We start from the raw sequence: 17,228 nt of genomic DNA on the forward strand, positions 1-17,228 counted from the left end.
ATGATTTTAGCAAAAGGTAATATGATCACTTTTTCTTTTGACAATTCACTCCCCCCTATGCAATATAAGAAATGGAAGGAGAGCACAGTCTTCAAGAATCCCAACAAATCACACTTTATAATGCAATACACAGTTCCAGTTCCCCCAGCAAGCTTAGAGAAAAACAGGTATGAGTTTTAAACACAGGCGAATTACTTTATTGTGGTTTGCAAGGAAGTGAAAAGGTGCTAAAATTGCTTTTAATTCCCTCTAGAGGTTCAGGGTAGGTGATGGCTACTTTATATTAGTTCAGGCTCACTTTAGCAATGCTCTATGAGTAACTAGCAGGTTAAACGAATTTTAGCAAAGGAAAGCAAGGAGCTGCTGACTTTTTTACTGGAGAAGAAATCAGGCCAAATTGCAAATCGCGGTAAAATTCGCGAGTGCGTGAATCGTGATTACAGCAAAAGTATAAGGAGTAGCAAGTCGGTTTTAGGTTCGTTGGAAAGCCTAGAATCTTAGCCTTTAAATGAAAGTTAACCACGTTCCTAGGACGGTTCCAGAGATACGGACGATTTAGTAAAGGTAGTTTTTCGGATTTAAAGTAAAACTCAAAATGACAGGTGACAGTTTGCAGCTTTAGAATGACAGATGACAGAATTACTAGGAGGCAGTTCTACTTAGGTTAAAATAGTTTGCATTCGATTATTTTAACTAAGGGATTGGGTTTCGCACAGTTCTGGCAGTACTCACACTATATTTTTAGAAGGACTGGGCCTCGTCACGGATCGGGTCAACTGGACTGGACTTCGGGCGGTTCTGCTCACAGCGTCTGGGTCAGCTCTGCTCTGCTGTCCTGGGTCTGCTAGGCACCGGTTCTCTGGATCGGGTTCTACCTTCTCTGGACACAGCACGGCTCCTGGTTCTGGATGTTTCTGTCACAGGGTTCTAGGCCAGAATCAAACAGCTCAGCCCGGCTATTTGAAGAGTTCAGTTGCAAAAGATTTTGAGGCCTGCTGACAAATACTTTTGCTTGCAGTGGGCCTTCTTGTTTCATAGTTCTGTAGTCTCTGTTTAGCTTGGAAGTCTAAGTGTTGGATCTCTGGATGTGAAGTCGTCGGTCAGCACGCTCCACAGCAAATGGAATTGAATCCCTATCTGTCCTGCACTGTCTGCTTTTATGTGTTTAGAAAGTGGGTGGAGAGGCTAGCTTCCCTAAGCCTGCCCCTCTCTTAATTTGATAGGTCAATAGATTCTTTGGTCCCTGATTTGGGAAGGGATAGTGTGTCAGAGTGATGTCATTTTTATGACCTACAGAAATGACACTCCCCTGGTCAATGTGCACACAAATCTATTTCTGATCCAAATACATATTTCCCAGGTACACAAGTGGTTGACATTACATGTACATATTACACATTGCTTAAGGTAGTCTCTGTTCCGACTCTGGCGTTTCTAGGAGCTTGCATTAAAAAATGGCAACTTATTTTCGATTTTAGTGGGTTTTGCAACATTGGTTTTTCATCAAAAATTATACAAATGTACACCCCCCCCTTCTACACATATCCCAGTAAATTTCCAGGTTGCTAGCTTAAATACTGTGTCTGCAATATTCATAATTAGCGGGGTTTTGCACCAGAACATCACACAAATTGGAGTTTGGTCTTGAATTGTGGGCACAGTTTTCATTTTACGGATCCCCAAATTGCACATTTCTGTCATCTGGTTACAAAGAGTTATCAGTATTTTTATGAAACATATATTTGCCTTCAATTCAACTCCCCAAAGTGTTTGGGTCCGCCTCCAGAAGCTTGGGTGGGTCAGGAAACACATGTCTCTCCTTGCTGGCAGAGGGCTGTTGACAGGAAACACTCAAAATTAACATACCCCATTCAAGGGGAAGAGTCTTTTGTGTGGGCTCCAGCAAGCTGAAGGAAAACCCCTCCTTCTCACTCAGAAGGGTCATGTGATATCCTGCCTCCTGGTGTGGGAATCTCTGAGGTGTTAAGGTTTCCCAGCCTCTTGGCCTATGGGAACAGCAGGTGGCTAAGATTTTTAATTAACCAACAGGCTTTGAAGTCCAGCTGACTCAGGTCCCTTTGTCAGCTATTGAACTCAGTTCTCCTGTCAGAGTTTAGACCGCTAGCGCCGCCTTATGGAATTTGTCGGTACTGCATCCATTTAGGAGTTGTCTTGAATTTGACAGGAGATTTTTGCTATTGTTTTGATAGGCATCTTTACATTAGAGTGGTTATGTGGAAACCCCCCACAAGAAGGTTGAATCTTTAGAGTGGTCTTGTGCCCATGATTTCAGCAACTTTTTGACATCAGTAAAACGGATTTTTGAACAAAGGTCTCCGGTATTAGCTATCTTGCAATGTTTGAACTTGACATTTGGAGCTTGCCCTCAAAGAAACAGAGGTGATTTAAAAGCGCTTTTGCTCTGAGAGGTGCTGCTATTTTTCCTTTGGCACCACCTTTCACCCCTGGCGCTTTTGGTATGCGCACAACTGCGCGGTTCTCCTGGACTCTGGGATGGAATGATGGGCGGAGACAGCTCATCCCCACATCTACCCAGTCTATTGATTCAGCATGGGTCAAAACCCTTCACAGTGTTCCTCCTCCAGAAAACTGGTTGTCAGATGTTCATTTACCGTATGTCTGTTACTGGTCCTGTACCTCCAGTGGTTGACCACCATTTATTTGACTTTGCTCCTCCTCGGTTCTTCTAACTTCTTTTCTCCCTTGATGTCCCCTCCAACTTGTTTTGTACTCCTTGAAAATGCCACCTCCAACCTTCATGCCCTTGCTTACTCCTTGATCGTCTCCTCCAGCTTCTCTACTCTACCTACTTTTCTTCCCACTTATGTGCTTTCCTCTCCTCCTTGATGTTCTCCTTCAAATTCCATACTTTCCCCCAACTGCAGCCTCAGCGCTTTCTGCACCTCTATCAGCTCCTTCTGCCCTTTCCACACATCCAGCGCCTCTTGCTCTCTGTTCTGTTTCTACTTCCTCGTCTGCGTGCTCCATTCGCTCCTTCCCAGTGGTCGAAGTGTGCGAAAAGAAGTAGTGGAACTATGTTCCCTACTGACCTGCACCGCTCCCCACAGACCCCATTGCCACGCCCCCTCCCATGCACAATAAAAACACCACAACACATGTGCCTGCTCTTTAAGGAAACGTCTTGTGCAGTGCACTGAAAGTGCAAATTCCAACCACTTCCTACACTTTTATTTTAAAACAAAACCATTCTGGACCGTTTTCTTTTTAAAATAAAAGTATAGGAACGGTAAAACTTAATTAAAAGAAGTAGAGGAGCACCGCTCTGACCGCTCCTGCCCACTTCGACCACTGCTCCTTCCACACCTCCACCTCTGCCCTGTCACTCCTCCACGTCTTCCTGCTCCCACAGCTCTTTCCACACCTCTTCACTCTGTCTACACCGCCCCACCTGCCCCTTCAGCTCTCTGCATACCATTTCTTCTCCACTTCTTTTTGCTCTGCTACTCCAAGCACCCATGCATGTTATCTCTTTCCCCAGGACTTTTATGGATCCTCAATTGCTCCCCTTGTGCAGGACTATGTTTTATGCGCTGCACGAGTGGTTAATAGTTGTGCTGTCGTCGAGATTGGTTGTGTTTTGGAAAATCAAGTGTGCTCAGTTATTTACTCGCCCCGCGGATGTATGCTTGTGCTGGCAGGTCCACCATCTTTTGAACTCCTGATTGCATGCATTCACAGGAAAGGAAAGTGCAACCCATGGAGTCAGTGAGGGAGGGGTGGTGGGCTGGCAACACTTCTGTGTTCCACTCATGGGCCGCAGGAATTAGACCACAGTTGCCTCCACGTTAGGTGCGCTTTACAAATGTCAAAATAAGTTAGTAAGCTTGTATTCCTCATGATCAGTCTTTAATATTTGCACGTCTGGAAAAACACATGCCTCAGCCGCTGTCTTTGTGTAACATAGAGCAGGATTTGAAGAGCCAGTGACACTAGTGGGACGTGTGTGCCTGTCCCAGGTCTCTGGTGTTGTGGGGGTGTCCAGAGGCTACACCGAGGCCCCACATAGCATAGCATAGCATAGCAGGTGTGGTGGGGACCGACTCCTTGTGTCAAACTACACACACACCCTCAGGAACAAGCCGGGGTCTTTGTCACTGTATATATATATATGCACATATGGTGTATACATGCAAACACAATATATTTTTGTAACTGTATAGGTAACTTCAACACAAACATGGTTCTATGTTAAACTGATATACTTATCAAAAGTGTATAAACAGGAATTGAACTTTACATGTGCAGCAACTTGACCAATATTTGTATCGACACAGACTAATAAATAAGGTACGATTGTGTGAGCTAATTAAAATGTTTTCTTTTTGGAGAGTAAAGGGACACATTTTTCTCTCAGACTTCAATTCATAAATATTTTTTAACTCGTAGCTTTAAACCAGTTTTAGCAGTGAGCACCAGACCTGACAGATAATGTTATCAGTGTCTCGTGTTATTGACAATTGGTTCAGCAATTTTTGAGATGCAATTGTTATGTCCACAATACATATGTTAGCTGTTTCTAAGAAAAATCTTTTCCTTGTGCGGAATGTTTGAAGCTATTTTAACTGATGCAAAATGCTACTTCTCATTCACAACCAGACCCGGGCAAACGGATTCATACAAACTCGATTTTTCATGAAATGGTATGGAGTTTTATACACCCCAACTGGTTCCATTTTCATGGTATCTTGGTGCCTTGTGACCTACAGGTGAATGTGTCATGTTTGGTTAGTAGGAGCAGATGGAGCAGTGCAACTTTACATTGCTGTTGTGTTGATGCTTGCAGATCATAGGGAAACAGACCCTTAGTATTGGGTAAGCTTCTAGTTAGGAATAGGCAACCTTTGCAATTTGTTACGTTTACTAGCCCTTGTCTCTATAGTCACTGGTGAGGGATTGTGGGAGTTGTAGTCCAAAAAATATGGACTGCTGCAGGTTGCGTACTCGTGTTTTTTGTGTGTCTGGCACATAATCTGTTGTGACGAGGCATGGATATATCATGAGGTGGATACGTATGTTAATCTTATAGAGCATTCTGTTTGTGTGGACTGGGCTAGTGTCTTTGCTGCAAGTGGGAGTTCTTGAGGCGACCCACATCAGTTCATGCATGCAATCTGTGCTTTAGGCTGGTTCCGGTTATTGTATTTGGTGTAGGGTATTAAGTGGAGTGGTAAGATGCAATGCTAGAGACTAGAATAGTGCAGTTTAGGCCAGTACATTCTAGATGTTTATAGGGGTCCAAAGCACAGAGGCGTAGGTGCCCAGTTATGCTAAAATGTGGTAACTAGCGCCTAGATGCCTCAGGTCTTTGTGCACTGCTATAAATGCAAAAATACAATAGAATAAAATAAATAGCAGCCTAACGGGGATCGGCGGGCGAGCTTAACGCTGAAGTAAGAAGTCCATTGTAGGTGTGGGAAAGAGAAAGGTACCGATGAGTTCCCTACTGAGACAAGAAAGTGAACAGGCCCTCACATATCAGGGCAGGTCCCAAGCACATCAGTAAAATTTGACCAGCTTTAAATATTTTCCGAAAATCAAAGATTGATGGCTATGAAAGGCCTAAGCAGCAGCAGTTAGTATGCAGTCTTGGCTGCACATCCACAGGGAAGAGACACAAGAGGGTATCTTGGTTTTTCAACAGAGCTCTGAAACCATACTGTGAGTAAAAAGGAAAAGGATGGCCAGTTTGCAAGCACATTTTTGTACATTTTAAATATTGCAGTGAATATTTTGCAGAAGGAATACAGTATCATAGAAGATTTTTTGTGAAACATTTTGTGAAAACTAATATTGAGAGAGCAGTTATTTTTGATATTTTGTGTTAGGTTTTTATACAATAAAAGAAGCGCTTAGATTATTTAGGATTACTTTAAAACTAACATTTAAGAAAAACATAGGGAGAGAGATGTGGGACACCTGTTCATTTTGATTTTCAAAGCAGAAAGAGGACTTTGCCGTTAGCAGTTTGAGGTTGTGCCAATGAACAAACCTTATTGGAACAAATAAAAACTTAAAGACAGATTGATAAGATGAGCAGCTAGATTTGGGCAAGGAAACACACATTGAAATACATTAACATTTAAACATCCCCTGGCAAGTATTCCACAGATTAGGTCAATGCCCAGTGTGACAGGGTTAAGGAGCTGCCCCTGTCACGAGGGGATGCGGCTCCTGTCAACCTGGGCCAGAAGGCCCGCTACATGGTTTCCCAGAGCCAGTTCTGCACTGTGGGAAGTCTGGGGTGGAGTTGGGAGAGCCCAACTCTCTGTCCTTCTACCTGTGACACCTTTTCTTGCCCCACACCTGTGATGCACATTGCTGACCAGTCTTTTTCGGTTTTCTGCAAGAGCTACATCAGACAGAGGACTTGCCGGTGATGGAGTGAGCAGCCCAACCAAAAGAGAGCTGCAAAGAACTGCAATACCATTGAGCGACTCACCGCGCAGGCTGTCAGACCCAAATGATCTACGTGACTTGAACTGTAAAAGTAGCTGTACCTTCAGCGAGACTGTGAAGCAGCTTGCTTATCAAACCAGAAATCCCCACGATCCAGATAATCGCGACACGAACCATGGAATAGGCTATACCTTGAACAAGCCACGCCATGCCAGCAAACATACACACTCTAAAATGGACTATATTGTGAGCAGGCCACCATTTTCAAATGATGGCATGCCTACAGATGGAAAAGGGTCAGGGTTTAAAGTCCATTATATGTGCCTGCATACCTGAAACTCAACCCTTGGGGTGGAGGGGGTGAAGACGCTAGTAATTGGCCCAGGGAATCGGCTGAGGGAGAGCACCAATGATAGGGACATGGGGAGGATAAAAGGGCGCAGGAAACAGGGAGGTGTGGGTTGTTCAGGTGAGATCGAGGGAGAAGGAGGACCAAAAGACCAAGCAGAGGAAAGATGGTGCAGAGGACCATAGACAAGGATTGCTGAAAGACTGTGCAAGGCAGGTATTGGTTGGTGGGAGAAGGTGGTACTTGGGTATGAGTGTGCACACATGGTGGGTGATTGAGACTATCAGAGAGAGAGTTAGGAGGTGAATGCCAGTGAATGGAAAGACGACTTGGAGAGTGAAAGGAGAGTGACAAGTAGACAGTGGAGTGTCAGGGAGTAGTAGGGTTCAGAGAGGAGAGTAGTAGTGTGGAGAGGGGAGAGTAGTAGTGCAGCAAGGTGAGAGTAGTAGTAGAGAGTGATGGCAGTAGAAGTGAGATACAAAACATCGGAGGGACAGAGGAGAAGAGTGAGAGAGGAAGAAACGCAGGAAGGAGAGTGCAAGGATGGGAAGCATAGAATGTCATGGCAACAAGTACCAGAGCATGCAAGGAAAGGACCAAGTGAGACCTGGATGTTTGGAAGGCACATCTTCTTGTACTAGTGTATTTTGGGATCTAGGTTATGATTAATTTATATTGTTCCCAGAGAGAGCGAGACAGAGAAAGGGGATTCACCCTTAGGCCATTCACCCAGCTAGTCAGTTGTTAGACAGTAGAGCTTACTGATCTCCAGTGACCATTCTGGGGTTGCTGTGGTTGATCGATACCTGGGCTAGGGACAAGGTGAGCCCCATCTCAATTACTTCAGCAAAAACCCTTGAACTATCTTTGACAGTTGATGTGTTTTTGAGGCCATCAGTGGCACCAAGCCTTTTCTGGGGTTTACTGAGCTAATGCATGCTGTGCAGGGGCATACGCTGAAGGATGCAGTGGGCAGGTCTTCCAAATAGCACAGAACATTTGCTACAAAGGTATCACTGGCTAGTAAAAGTATGCATAAATCATATAAGTCTATATCTTAGCAGATTACACCTTGAGGGCCTAATGGGCGGCTATTAGGTCCTTTTGGGCTCTGCATATTTCAGTCTGGGGGATTGTTCTTTTGACTCCAAATTGCTGAAAGGTTTTAATCTAGGGAGGCCCATGATGGCATTGGGGTTGCCCCTGTCGGACCTTTCTTTTTAAAGCCCCTTAGGACAGTCCCTTTGAGCCTTTAGATGGGGTTCCCCTTAAAATCCTATCCATGAAGGCGGCCTTCTTGGTGGCGATCATATCCACCAGAAAGCTGGCTGAAATATTTGCCTTGACCTGTAGACCTCTAGATTTTCTTATTCAGGAGGATGCCTTATTCCTTTGCTGCGACCCTGCCTTTCTCACCAAGGTTGTGTCCAAATTTCATGTTTCTCAAGGGGTGGTTCTACCTGCCTTCTTCCCTAAACATACAACCCAGCAAGAGGTGGGCTAGAACCACCTGGATGTCCGCAGAGCAGTCTTGATTTATTTGGAACGTTTGGGTTCCTTTAGGAAAGCAGATAGTCTCTTTGTCACCATTGGGGGTAAAGTCCATGGTCTAGAGTTTCAGTCCCTACCATTAGCAAATAGGTAAGGGATGTTATATCCTCCATTGGAGTACAGGCAGGTCCATGAGGGGGATGGCCTATCCTGGGCGGAGGATCAAGGGGTTTCCGTTGGTGACATTTAGCGGGTGGCCAAGTGGGCTAACCCTAATACATTTGGTACCACATTACCCGTTGAATCTTCACAGGGTGGAGGCAGGTGCCTTTGGTGCTGGGGTTCTGTCAGTTGGTAACAGATGAATCTCAGAATAAAGATTTTCCATAACAACTTACTAGAAAGTCTTAATTCTATTAAAGACACGGAGGCGAACGTTATGCTTCTCTTTCTTTTATTCAACAATAAAGAAAAAGCTCAGCAGCAAGATATTTGTGCACCCAAGTGTGCCATGAGTAATGTGCAAAAAACAGGTGCACTAAATATATAATAAGCATAGTAATATAACAGTAACAACATAACATAAAACTAAGAGTCTCTGAAGGAACTGCATTTCACAGGGAGCTTTGCTCCAGTTCATTTAGAGGCCACCAACATGTGACCTAGTCCACCAATAGTAGTTCAGATCCCCTCCAAAAACAGTCCTAAACATGATGTCACTTCCTCTTTCGAGGCTGCAAACTTGGCTGTCCATAGTAGAAGATAACTGTAGCCAACTTGTACAAGAACCTGTGTCGGGCTGTGATCAGGCGGACTTGTCTGTAGGCGCTGTCAAAGAAAAAAGGAAAATTAGTTTCCTGTATATGACAACCCTAGATCCCTTATCAGGGTGGGAGAGAAATTCATGGAGTTATTCTGATGGAATACATATAAATTCCAAAACATTAATATTTACATTAAGTCTTTAATCAACATCAAGTAACATGCTATTATTTTCTCGCCGGGTGGGATAATGCTCGCCTCCGTGTCTTTAATAGAATTAAGACTTTCTAGTAAGTTATTATGGAAAATCTTTATTCTATGTCAAGACCGGAGGCTCCCATTATGCTTGTTTAAAGCTTACTCACCACAATGGTTGCCGGCTGATCTACCGGTTTCAGGTAGAATTGTTTGAATACTGATTCGCTTGCCCAGTCTGCCATCCTCATGATGTCTTCTAGGCGAACTCCTGCCTGGAAGGCTTTGGAGGACATGACTCCTCTAACGAAGTGGGCTCCGAAGTGCTGGGTGTCGATCCCTGCTTGAGCTAGAGTCCAGCGCACCCAGTGTGCTAAGGTCGGTGCTGATGCCGCTTTGTGCGGTTTACGCAGAGCTATCAGTAGCTGCGTGTTAGGGGAGGTCCTGAGTGAAGCTGTCTTTTCTTCGTAGACTTTCAAGCATTTAACCAAGCCAAGCTTAGGTTGATCTCTGAAGGCGGGATAAGAAATCACCCTGGAATTGCACTTCGTTCCTCTATGAATATGGAATACAATGCCATCCGGAGAAAAGGCCCTGCCTGCTAAATCTAGAGCTCTGACGTCAGAGACTCTCCTGCAGGATACCAAGCAGAGTAGAGTAGTGAGTTTGCCGGATAGGGCCGTACGTGATAGTTCTTCGTTATGAGACCATGACAAAAAAAGGTTCAGTACTTTATTAACGTCCCAAAGCTTGTCATAGCGGGCTGGATGTGGGACGGTAAGCCTCACACCCTTGAGTAACCTGCAGACGAGGTGGTGTTCTCCTACTGGTACTCCTTGGATAAGGTCATGACCTGCGGAAATTGCTGAACGGTAGGCGTTTACAGTCCTGTAGGCAAGCCCTCTTTCTGCTAGGGATGCTAGAAAATTCAAAATCTCTTCTACAGGTGCTGAAATTGGATATAATCCTTTCTCTCGGCACCAGGAGCTCCAGATGCTCCAAGAGTTGGAATATCTCTTAAGGGTAGTAGGGGCCCAGCTCTCCTCGATGAGATTGATCGCTTTGTGAGACATTCCTGGGACTCTCCATATTGACCTGAAATCCTCCAGGCCGCTAGGGTCAGAGATCCGCGGAGGAGGAGAGGATGACGCTGACCTGCTGGATCTAGTAGGAGATCCGGAAACTGGGGTAGTAGGATTGGAGAATCCGAAGAAAGTTCCAGAAGAACTGGATACCAGGTCTGAGAGGTCCAGACCGGCGCTATAAGGATCAGATCTGCATGCTCCTGATGGGCCTTTGCCAGGGTCCTCGCTATCATAGTGAAAGGAGGAAAGGCATACAGTATTCCCTGGGACCATGACTGCAGGAATGCATCTGTTGCGGCTGCTGCCGGGTCCGGCCTCCAGCTGTAAAACGTTGGTAATTGGGACTTGATTCCGGAAGCGAAGAGGTCTATGGACATTGGACCCCAGATCTCCTGGAGGGGGAGGAAAACCTCTCTGTTGATCCTCCAATCGCTGTAATCTGTCGAGTGACGGGAGTACCAGTCCGCTACTATATTTGAGAGACCGGGAAGGTATTCCGCTGTAACTGAAATCCGATGATCCAGACAGAAATGCCAGAAATCCTTGGCTAATTCTGCTAGGGGTCTCGACTTGGTGCTGCCCAGATGGTTGATGTATCTTACCGCTGAGATGTTGTCCATCTTTAGTAAGATACAGCAACTCGCTCTGTCTCTGGCAAAAGAGCGCACTGCAAAGGAACCTGCAAGAAGCTCTAGACAGTTGATATGGAGATCCAGCTCCTGAGGGGACCAAGTCCCTCCCGTGGCTACGGAACCGCATCTCGCTCCCCAACCGGAGCGACTGGCATCCGATTCGATGATCATATCTGGAGCGGAGCCGAAGATGGCTCTGCCATCCCAGGCTTTCATGTGAGTGAGCCACCAGTTGAGCTCTGTCCTCGCTTGAGGAGACAGTGTCAGGAGTTGAGAAAGGCTTCGCCTTAAGTGTTGGCCTTTTAGTCTTTGCAGTTTTCGATAGTGAAGAGGGCCAGGAAATATTGCTTGAATGGAAGATGAAAGTTGCTCTATCACTCTTGCTAGTTCTCGAAGAGAAAACATGTTCTTCTGTAAGAGCCTACGTATCTCTCTTTTGGTAGATTGAATCTTGGCTGATCGGAGTCGAAGTTGAGAATTCTGTGTGTCCACTATGAATCCCAGAAATTCCATATTTTTGGATGGTAGTAGAACTGACTTTTCCCAGTTTATGAGAAAACCGAGGCTGTGTAGTAAGTTTATTGCCAGTTTGGTTTATTTCTGAACTAGCTCTTGCGAGTGGGCCATGAAAATAATGTCGTCTATGTAAATTATGAGACGGACACCTTGTTCTCTTAATGGAGCTACTACGGGTCTTAAGAGTTTGGTGAAAACCCAAGGCACCGAAGAGAGTCCGAAGGGGAGACTTGTGAACTCCCAATCTCGATTTCTCCAAGAAAATATGAGGTAATTAATGTGTGCTTGATGAATCGGCACTGCGAGGTAAGCGTCTTTTAAGTCTAGGCGCATAAGCCAGTCGTTTGGTCTCTCAAGATCTCTGAGCAGGTGTATACCTTCCATTTTGAAATGGTGGTAAATGATGAATTCGTTGAGAGCTCTGAGGTTTATGACTGGGCGTACCTTTTGCTTTCTGCGTTCCAGAAATCTGGGACTGAAGAAGCCTCCCTGACTTGAGCAGGGATGAATCGCTTGCTTCTGATGAAGACTGAGTATTTCGCTGTCTAAGGCGGTTTGATCTGACTAAGACATTACTATGGGAGTGGGGCGATATCTTTGAATGGGCTGCGCGAAAAACTCTAGGCGCAGACCCCGAGCTGTGTCCCTTACCCAGGCGTCTCCCGATAAGGTATCCCAAGCATTTGCAAACATCATTAACCTCCCTCCTATAGGTGTTAGTGGTGCTGGTGCTGCTATTAGTACACTGACCTGTAGATTGTTGTTGGGCTGGGTATCTAGCCGCTCTCCTCCAGGGACGCCCTCTTCCACGACCCCTCGAGGGGAAGAATGTGTTGGAGCGTTCTTGCCAGGAATTATGCTGGCCTCTGGATTGTTGAGGTCTCTTGTCGAAGAAATAACGGCCGGAAGAGCGACCTCTTCCTCATCCGGCCCTGGAGAAAACCTTGGTTGTGAATACTCTTTTTATTGAAGCCTGTGCTTTGTCCGTGCTGTGAATGTCCAGACGAATTTTGTCATCTCCTTCAGAAAAGGATCTCCGAAAAGCAGGCCTTGCACAGTTGGGCCAGATTCTGTGTCTGCCAGTTCGGTTAATTTGGCGTCTATTTTGTATAGGATGCCTTTCCGTCGCTCTGTTAAAATAGTGCAACTGGCGTTTCCCAAGAGGCAAATAGCCCTCTGGACCCAACCGGACAGTATTACTGGGTCGACAGGGGCCGAGGAACTGATGGCTGCATTCGCAAGATCTGAGATTTTTGCTAGTGGACCTGCTACGTCCAGTACTTTGTCCTGGTAGGACTTCCAGGTGCGATCAATACCCTTCCTAGGGTCTGACGTTTTTACCTAGAAAGGTAATCATTTTAGAATCAAGCTGTGGAGTCAGAGCTACTTTGTCCGCAATGTCTGGTCGTGGACATTCAGCACGAAGTCTGGCTCTGACTTCCTTGTCAAGTGGCTTGCGCAGCCTAAGGTGGATGTAATTTGATGTCTTGGAAGATGGTTCCCAGTCGGTGGACCTGGGGTGTATTAAGTCTTCCGGGGTAAACATACCTTCTGTAGGAGGTTTGTTCCCGGTTGTGTCTTTAGGGATGGGGTCTGCCACAATCCCTGACCCTGAGGGTTTTGAATCCTCTAGATGACATTCCTCTTCTGAAGAAGAGTGGGAAAGATCTGCCTTGTAGACGCTCCTATTATGATCTTCTTCTTCTGTGCCCTGTCCATATCCCTCCAGGCTTGAGAGTCTATCTCCCCTGATTTCTTCCTCGGGGTAAGAGGGTTGATGGGAAGGGGTTACCTTCCTATTCATGAAGGTTTGTTTCAGCCTTGAGAAGGCGTCCGTTGCGGCAGCTGTCGCATTAGTTGGCTGGCTCGGGCGGGGGGGGGTTCGTAGAGCTCTTGCTCTTGCGAGCCGGTGTACATCCCCCTTCAGTAAGGTGCTTCCTTTTCTGTATTCTCCTCCTCCCAGGAGCAGAGGTCCCTCTTAAATGCTCCTCCATAGTGTCTAGGCGATTTTGTATGGGAATGAGCATATTCGTTACAGCTTTCTTAATACTGGTCTCCACTGAGGATCCCAGAACCTTCTGTAAGCTATTATCCATTGCCACTTCATCTATATAGCAGTGATCTCCCTCAGCCTCAGACCAAGCCTGATCTGATTGAGGTGAGTACTGCGCTGCCATGATAAAATAAATGCACCTTACTCACTTTATTGCTTTTATTTTTGTTTCTTTTCTGGGCTTCTGAATGCCTTCTCTCACTGCCCAGTAATCTTAGTTCAGTTCAGCTTTGTTATTGATCTTATTATGCTGAACAGGAGATTTATTTCTCCTCCTTTTTTATTTTTTTATGCAAATTTAGAATTTAAATATATATGTTCACTCACGTGGGTTCTCTTGTCAGTCCGCGATGAAAATCGCAATGAAGAAACTAGTCACTGCCTGAAGAGGGATTCCGGCGCTCGAGCTCGTAAGAACCGTTATACTATAAACGGTCGGTCATGTGCACTCGAGCGCCGGAATGTTGAGAAAAGGACCAGGAGAGCAGGAGCTCCCCTGGTGGTCTGCGGGCGGCGTAGCGTGTTCCGGCTAGGCCGCGCCAGCCCTCCAGTGCTCAAGGAGAGCAACGAAGATACAGGGAAGCCGGCGCAAGTCCGCCGAGGGATCCGCTCGATGAGCGGATCAAAAACAGCTGATCAGCTGTGACCGCGCGAAGCAGAGCTTCGCATTACGCAGTCTCCGAGGCCAGTGAAAGGCAACTGGCGTCGGAGCGCAACTACAATGAATAACAATACGAAAATCAATAGATCTTGATAGAAAATTCGTATAAGCAGAGCGTACTCTTAATAACAATGAAATAAATATATATTATGAAAAAATGTAACGTTATCTTTAAATTATAAAATCATGTTATACACAGTGCTAAACATGAAGTACTTATCCCTTGCTGTGAGCAGCAAAGAAAGACAAAGTGACATCATGTTTAGGACTGTTTATGGAGGGGATCTGAACTACTATTGGTGGACTAGGTCACATGTTGGTGGCCTCTAAATGAACTGGAGCAAAGCTCGCTGGGAAATTCAGTTCCTTCAGAGACTCTTAGTTTTATGTTATGATGTTACTGTTATATTACTATGCTTATTATATATGTAGTGCACCTGTTTTTTGCACATTACTCATGGCACATTTTGGTGCACAAATATCTTGCTGCTGAGCTTTTACTTTATTGTTGAATAAAAGAAAGAGAAGCATAATGGGAGCCTCCGTTCTTGACATAGAATCTTTTTTGCATTGGCTTATAAAATGGTGCTGGGTGGTGTGCACATCTTGGTGTCTTGTGTGTTCATTGTTCCCATTCAGCACATCCTTTGGTATACCTCATGTTATGTACCGGGATGAGGAAGAGTGACATGGGGGTAATGTAGGATTACTTACTCCAACCTTTCCTCATCCCAGTACTACTTTACCGCCACTCCCTCCTGACCGGTTGAATGGGTCTTTGACTTGGTTACAGTAAATGAGGCTGGTCAGGCTGGTGGGCATCTTATATCCCTATGGGAAGGATGGGAAAACGAAAGAAACAGAAGAATTCCTGGGGAGGGGGGGACATGAAAGAGTGTTTTGGTCTTCTGTGGTAATGGGGGAGGGCCAACCCGTTAAATCTGGTTCATAATTAGAAATCCTTGAGGAAACACTAGCAGCTGATCTGCGATATTCCTCTTCCAGTGTACAAGAGCAGAGAAGACGTTATTTATTTTAAAATAATGTTTTAGGCGTGTGATGGAAGTAGCCCATTATTTCAGGAGAAAACTCTAGTGTTCCAGTTACTTTAGTTGCATTTTTGCAACCACAGTATTGTTACAGAATTATATTTACAAATATACATAAGGGAGATAGGAGCTTCAAAAGTAATTGGCTTTAGAGGTCTGGTCTAACATGGCGACCTGTTTAATCCAACGCTGTCTATATTCTTTTTTCAGATTAGTTTGGTGCGATAGGTCAGCCAAAATAGACCACAAATCAAGTAAGTGTAAAGTAAGGCCCAGAGTGGAGACTGCACCCAAGATTGCAAAGTGATTTATTATATACAAAGAGGTGCCCTTCTTGATGACACGTGTTTCGGCCCTTCCTAAGGCCTTTTTCAAATCAGGGCTGCTCAATATGTAGACTTATTATCTTGTGTGCCCCTAAAGGTTTATAAAGTGTATCCGATCACATTGTCTGGGTTAAATCCCTGTCCGCTGTATTATCGCGTTTGATTGCGCGTTTCCTTTTTCCCGAGGGAAAAAGGAAATGCGCAATCAAACGCTTTTAGGGGCACACAAGACAATAAGTCTACATATTGATACCTTAGTTGAGCAGCCCTTATTTGAAAAAGGTCTTAAGAAGGGCCGAAACACGTGTCATCAAGAAGGGCACCTCTTTGTATATAATAAATCACTTTGCAATCTTGGCCGCAGTCTCCAGTCTGGGTCTTACTTTACACCTACATAAGGGAGATAGTCTGTCTTCTTGGCCATGGAACTGTTGGTCAAGGGTCAAATCACAGGTATATGGCCAAAATAAAAGATTGAATCGCCTGCCGTGTACTGGCAGCCAAGAGAGTCCTATTTCCAGTGACTGGGTCTGAAGTAAGGAAATGCTCTTCGCAAAGCTACATTGTGCATGCCTGGGGATGAGTAGATGTGACAGGCCAGGTTGCCATTGGTGATTTTTGTGGCAGCCAGGAATGGCCCAAATAAAGGTTTTGGGCTAAAATCGTAGGTTCCATAAAATGTATTGAGGTTTCATCCACTGCCACCAGTCCATTTGCTAAGAGCATAAAAGCAGCACACATAACCCCGAGGTAGGGAATTCCGCGTTGGGTCTGGGACTGCAGATAGGAGAAGGGGAGCAACAGGTTTGTTCCAACAGGTGCTTGCAAAACAATTTCGTAAATGTACATGCGTAGCAGAAACTGTTTGTGTGGTTAGAAACAAATCAGTTTTTCAGGAAATAAATCCTCTCTACACGAGGATTTGCATGCATATTTAAAATAATTAAACATTGCTTTCAAATATGTCTCACCAGAAAGTTTAAACATTATTTTCTTACATAGTTTGTTCTCATAGTTTTAACAACAAATGTATGTTTTTTTTTTTTTTGAAAGGGGAGAAAAGGAAAGTAAATGTATGCAGATGATGGGTGTCAATCAAATATGATTGTGTATCACTGATTACTCCATCTGATATAGCTTGGATAAAAGAAAGTCTAACATATATTTACAAAAAGGTATTAAATATCAGCACAACTAACTGGCACATATTCTCGACTTTACTTGACAGTAAATACTATTGATCGTGTAACATAAGATGTTCTTATTAATGTCTATATGTTTTTTCAATTTGGAAATTCTTTAAAATAGTTAGGAAAAAGGACCATCATGTTTCAACATTATGGGCGTAATTGAGTGCTCTCTTCCTCAGGGTCTTTTTTAATTAAGTAATGTCAGATTGCACTAACTCTGGTTATGGGCTTGCGATATGGTGATTTGCTATCTGTTAAAGCAGAATTCTATTTGTGGGGGGTCTGCAGTCTCATTTTATGGGATCCCTACTTTTCTTTTTCCCCCACTATGTTTTATGTTTTGTAATTTATTTTGGTTGTTAGAGGGGTTTTTGCTGAAGTTCCTCTGCCACTATCTCCATTTTGTAATCCTTAAGAGTATATGGTCCTCGTTTGCCCATAAGGCTCTCAGACGTAGCGCTGCTTCTAAGCATCCTGTCTG

At 44.7% G+C, this 17,228-nt stretch overlaps 1 protein-coding gene across 12 annotated transcripts in view; it reads left to right on the forward strand.

Annotated features, from left to right (window-relative positions):
• Positions 1-17,228, forward strand: part of PPFIBP2 (PPFIA binding protein 2) — a 1,806,653-nt gene that overhangs the window by 1,554,922 nt on the left and 234,503 nt on the right. The window lies entirely within an intron of this gene.

Source organism: Ambystoma mexicanum, chromosome 11 (assembly GCF_040938575.1).
Source record: "Ambystoma mexicanum isolate Mex_15411 chromosome 11, UKY_AmexF1_1, whole genome shotgun sequence".
NCBI classification, from domain to species: domain Eukaryota; kingdom Metazoa; phylum Chordata; class Amphibia; order Caudata; family Ambystomatidae; genus Ambystoma; species Ambystoma mexicanum.